At 36.7% G+C, this 6,329-nt stretch overlaps 1 non-coding gene across 1 annotated transcript; it reads left to right on the top strand.

Annotated features, from left to right (window-relative positions):
* The first annotated feature begins 590 nt into the window (after window positions 1–590).
* On the top strand, window positions 591–697 carry LOC140497973 (U6 spliceosomal RNA). Its single transcript, XR_011964968.1, has one exon. It is a non-coding gene; the product is annotated as a U6 spliceosomal RNA (small nuclear RNA).
* The last annotated feature ends 5,632 nt before the right edge of the window (window positions 698–6,329 follow it).

The following is a 6,329-nucleotide window of genomic DNA, read 5'->3' on the forward strand; positions in this document are numbered from 1 at the left end:
TTTAAGTTGGTACTATCCAATTAGTTTTAAATTAAATGTACTTTTCAATATTATAAATTTAAATGAGTCAAGGTTATATACAATATCCCTCCACATATGTCGTATTCCAGTGCTTCAGAAATAAGGGAGTTGGTTAGAGAACTTGTATATCTGGGAAAGATGAGGAGTTTAGTGTTAATATGTAATTTTGGTGAGATGTCCAGTTGGAGGTATTTAGTATTAGCTAGGGTTTATCAGGGATAAGAAAGAAGTTGGAATTAGAAATATAGACTTGTGAATTACCTGAATAGAAACGCTGCTCGAAGCCACGAAATTGACCTCATGTTCTGAGGGAAAGACAGAATGTCCAAAATAAGTACAGGAGGAGAAAGAGGAGCCCTAGAAGGAGACAGTGAAAACTCAATTAGAGTGTAATTCTAGAGGTTAGAATCCTCTTGCTTGTGATAGGCACTCAACAAATGTTTTTTAATTAAATTATAAACTCTAAAAATTAGAATAATACTGTGTTCAAAAGCCAAGAGAGGAAAGAAAGAGTTTCAAGAAGGACAGTGTGGTAAATGGCACCAGATGCTGCAGCAAAGTTAAGGTGAATGCTTACTTTAGCAGCACATATTCTAAAATTAGAACAATACAGAGAAGATTAGTATGGCCCCTGTTCAAGGATGACATGCAAATTCATGAAGTCTTCCATATTTTTAAATAAATTGTTAGGAAACGAAAAGAATAAAAATGTTAAGGATTGTGAGAACTGACAACAGTTCTCTAAACTTGTTATTTAGGAAGTCAGCCTTTGGAAAGGCAATTTCAGTGGCTTATTCCTTATTCCAAAGAATAGTGGTTGTGAGCAACCAGATTGTGGCAGAATAAGGAGGAATAAATAGTGTGGAGACAGAAGAAGGGAGTGTACACCATACACTTTTGAGACATTATCTGTGAAAGGGGCCAGGAAAACTTTACAAGTATCTGGTGGTAGTGGTGATCTGTAACAAGCCAAGTGAAGAGTTCTTTCCAATATGGAGCAGACATGTACATAATTATAGGGAGAGGAAAAGGGAAGAAATTTAGGTGAAGGCGCAGAAGAGAAAGGAATCAAGTGTGGGACTAAAGTCTTGAAATGATTTTTACCTTGCCTCAGTGTCACTCACAATATTACCATTTTGTTCTGGTAGTCCCTTCATTAATTTGGACATTGTCCCATCCTTAATGGCTAATCTGTCTCCAGATGCTGACTGGCTACTGAAATCGCTTTGCTTCTTCACTATTGGCAACTGTCATTGGGTTGGTTCTGCTTAGGCATGTATATAATAAACATGTCAACGAGTCAAAAGAAATTAGAGAATGGACCTGGAGAAAATGCCAGTTCTAAAAACAATATTGTGACCATTCTGCCTTTCCTCCTTAGGTATCTTTTTAATGGGAATTCAATTTGTTGTCCCATTAGTCTCCTGCTTTAGATAGAATGTACCCAAGAGTCATAATGAATATAGATGGGGCTGGTGGAAAATATTGAGCTCAACTGTAGAACATTTTTTAATGGGACTAATGAAATGGAGGGAATGGTAGCTTAGGGGACAGAAAGATGATATAAGAGTCAGGAAGAAGACCTAGCTTCTAGGATCATAGATTTAGAGGTGGAAGGGACTTCAGGACTCCTCATTCCAATCCACTTACTTTATCGATGAGGAAACTGAGGCCCAACGAGGTTAGATAATTTGTCCAGATTCACATGGGTAGTAAGGGGCAAAAGTGGGATTTGAACTCACATCCCAGGAATCTAAGTTTAGTATTCTAAAGACTCTGTCTTTTGCTTCTCTAGATGAGTCATTTAACCACTCAATGGCACAGGTAACTATGAAGACTATAAACTGTAACATAGCTGCTGACTTACATTGGCAGGAAACAAGGTACCTTGCCTATGGTTCCCTGTACTAATTAAATCAGGCCTGATAAAAAAAAGAAACCAAAACAAAAAACAACCAAAAATCCTAGACAAACCAGAAGTGGAAAGGTGAACCAGCATATATTTCATGTTGTTGATATCTCCTACAAGGAAGTGAAACTTACAGAACAATCATTTTATAATGAATCTGAGATTTGTAGATGGAACTGATTACATTTAAGGAAATACCCTGGAGTTCATGCCAGGGTGCTGTGCTTCATAAGTGACATGGTCTGATCATTAGTTTTCTTGATATTTCAGTAGTCCAGAGTTTAAAGTTTAGTTAAACCCCTTTGGACACAGTCCAAGCTGGTTCTGGATCAATACTGAATTCTTCCTTCTTGTAAAGTGTTATGGCAGAATTCTAATGTCATCTGCTCTGATTTTATTTATAGGTAGGAGAGGCAGTAAGGTATCTCATATTATTTTAGGGGTGCCTAGAAAGACTTTTTGCCATAAATATATTCCTCACTCAGGCACCTGAAACTCAACTTTTAGAATAGGAGTTCTTAACCTTTTTTTGGTGACACACACACACACACACACATACATACATACATACATACATACATACATACATACATACATACATATATATATATATATATATATATATATGCTGCTTTGGCAGTCTGGTAAAGCCTGTGGACTCTTTCTCAGAATAGTGTTTTCAAATACATATAATAAAATACATAGAATTACAAAGGAAACCAATTATTGTAAAATACAATTATCAAAACAAAAAAAACCCCACCAACTTCATAGACTCCAGATTAAGAACCCCTGTTATACATATTCATTTCTTTGGGGTTACCTACTGAAAATTCAAATAATTTTGTCAGGGGTGATGTATTAAATCAAACTGAAATAAAAAGGAACTCTGCTCCTGCAGCACATTGACTTGGAAAATCACAAATTAACATTATCTATGTTGTATTTTTATTTATTTTGTTAAATTTTCCTAATATTTTAATCTGGTTTGGGTCTCTTGCAGTTGAGTTTGACATCTCTGGATTGCCTCTTTATCAGGTTCGTGTAAATTACATTATCAGGTAATTTTTTACTTAAGGGCAGTATATTGGATACTTGAAAAGAAAAGATTCTGAAAGATCAGAAAATATTGAAAAGACATTGTAGGTGTGAGTAAGTCAGTCGACATAGTGGGTGCAGTGGCATGTATATTGCAGAAAGGAAAATGTATAATCAGGATATCAAATGGTCTGAATATTGAAATCTTTCATTTTTCTTATATTCCCCCCCCAAAAAAAATCCTGACAAGGGAATCTCAGGGTTTAAGAGCTGGAAAGAACCTTAGGGATCATAATATCCCAACTTTTCATTTTACATATATGAGGAAACTGATGCCCAGAGAGAGGAAGTAGCTTGCCCAAGGTCATTTAGTTCATGATGGCGTATTGGGGCATGAGTGTGGGTACATTTTTTTTAATTAAAGAAAGGAAGAATACTTATCATAGATTGTTGAACAGCTCTTAAGGAGGCTAGAGGGCATAATTGAACCACAAAAGTCCAAAGCAGAGAAGCATGGCAGGATGTGACAAGAAACTTAAAGTGATCTGGCTCTCTTTCAAAGCCTGTGAAACATGTGTAAAAAACATCCCTGCCTGGTGGTTCAGGAGCAGGTAGGGTAGGCTAAGCCAAATATACAGAATGCAAAGTCAATATATTAAAGTGTGTGTTAACGTATAACTATTCCTGGTACAAGTCCTTACAAGGGATTGCAGGCCCTAGCCAAGTATGAATATGACACTGTGTTTGTTACTTACTTACCAGGATTAATATTCAAGGTTTCAGATTCCTGCCAGGAGAACACATGAGTAAAAGAAAGGAGAGAATACCTGATGACCAACCATGTGGAAAAACATACGCACACACATATAAATAATATGTGTCTCTGTACACAATATACATATGTATATGTATATGAAGTATATATATGAATATGCACACATATATATGAATATGTACATATGTGTCATATATACATATATGTATATAGGTCTAACAAACTGAAAGCAAATTCAAACTGAGTGAGGATATAAGGAATGATAAAAGGCACAGATAGACCAATCAAATTGATGTTACAACTGCAGATGTGTAAACAGGAACAGTTGTTCTTAAGGGGCCAGGCCTTTTACCCACTAGTTGAAGAAGGCTGTCCCTTAAAAAGGAATCAAGGGGACTAAGAGAATGAGAACATGCCTAATAAGATAGTTGAGTTACATGAGAATATGAAAAATACCAGTCTGTAGGGAAAGAAGAGAAATATTTATCTATAGAGTGGTGATAGATTGAATGGAAGAACCACAACCTTCAGTAAAATCAGAATCAAAGATAGTGATGTTAGAGATGAAGGAACAGTAGAGGTTATCCTCCAACCCCATCAATTTACAGAGGATGAAACTGGAGACCAAGGGAAGTAAGGGGACTTGTTCAAGATCATATGGAAGCAAATAAATGAGCCAGGATTTGAAGAAAAGTCCTCTGGCCAAAGCTTTTTCTATTACACTATGGTAGTCTTTTCCCCTTATTTTACAGGGTGTGTGTATATGGGAAAACTGAGTCTCAGAGATAAGGTGACTTAATCAAAGTCATATAAACAACCAGTAGAACTGGGGTTTGTACACAGAAGGACCATAATGCTCCAGAGGAGGTCTGATTAGGGTAGAATGAGCACAGTGGAGCCATCACCTCCTAGTTCTGGAAGCTGCGCTTTTCTTAATGTAGCCTTTTGGTTTTTTTGACTGCTGCATCACACTACTTGCAGTCCCTGAAGCCTCAAGATCTTTTTTAGAACAATTGCTATCTAATCATGTCTCTTCTATCTTTTACTTCCAGAAGAGATTTGTGTGTGTATGTGTAGAAGTAGAAGTCTTTATTCTTATCTCTGTTGAATGCCAAATGTTCTGCCAAGATTCTTTTGGATCCTGACTCTGTTATCCAGTACATCAGCTTAGTGACATATGGAAGAAAAGGAGGGTGATCTCCCCCTGAGATTATGTCCCATTTATACTACACACAAACACACACACACACACACTATACACATATACATATATGCATACATATACATATAAACAAGCATATGTTCTGTATACATATATGTAGATATAAGTGGATATATATCCTTATGTTGGATATAGATGTATACACACATATAAGTATATATAAATAGCCAATTTTGTAGGTTCATACTTATTTATATGTTGCCTCCCCCATTAGAATGTGAACTCCCTGAAAGCAGAGATTGTTTTTGCCTTTCTTTATATCTCTAATTTTCAGCATACAGTACCTGGTATTTAAATGCTTGTTGACTGATGGAAAGGATAGGAAGTAGCCTCTAGATAGAATGATGCTCTAACAAAATTTTCCTATAATGTATTAATGTATTACTAGCCCAGCCACATTAGAGCAGAGCACATTGTTGGTAAGAGCATGATGCTAACAAGGTCAAAACTTGGGAGGTATTTTTTCTCTGTATGTATCTGATCACTTAACACATTAAAAAAAGGGAAATGTGTCCCCTTTCCTCTTCCCTACCTGCAACAGATCAGCTGGGGTCTCCAAAGAGCAGTATTTCATCTATTAGCACTAGGGTTATAGGTCAGAGTAGCTGCTTAGTGGCTTTATACCTGGGCAAGCCACCAGGTGGTTCTCTAATCTTGCTATGCCTGCTCTCTCAAGAGAGCATACATAAATATGCCCTGTCATTCTAGCCCTGAGCTACCAACTCATTCATACTATATATACACAGATAGCACCAACCATGCACCAAATCTTTGTACAATCTCCAGTGTTTTCTAGGTCTTTATGCTTAATGTCTAAATATTCTAATAGTTCATGATTCCCTTTCAGCTTATATCTCTCCCCAATGGATCCCAATCTCTTCACTTTCTTCCTTAATGTATCCCTAAAGGCCTCATTCAATTGTCATACAGGCTAGATTTTATTTACTACACTGAAAGTGAAAAGAGCACTCCCTGCTCTCAGTTCTTGTAGTAATTGCACTTAATTTCTAACTGGCTGTCAAACAGATCTATTCAAATCATTATGCTAGTAAACTATTCAGTACTTTAACAGTTTAGGACCCAAGGTGGGTAGCTTCTTTCTCCAGGTCATTTTGCTCATCCTTGTGGCTAATATAGCTAGAAGTCTGAGGTTGAATATGGTTATTAGTATGTCTAGTATGTTTATGGACAAGCCTAGGAAATCACCAACCTCTTTTGCCATCTTGTTCCACCTTTGGCAGCCTATATAGTCAAATTCCTGTGTCTTGCCCTGGTGTTATAGACTGGAAGAATGGGATGCAAAGTGTTAAAAGTTCTACCAGACAGTGAGAGAATTATTAAGCAAATTAGAGGTAGAGTCAGAC

Source organism: Notamacropus eugenii, chromosome 3 (genome assembly GCF_028372415.1).
Source record: "Notamacropus eugenii isolate mMacEug1 chromosome 3, mMacEug1.pri_v2, whole genome shotgun sequence".
Taxonomy (NCBI): domain Eukaryota; kingdom Metazoa; phylum Chordata; class Mammalia; order Diprotodontia; family Macropodidae; genus Notamacropus; species Notamacropus eugenii.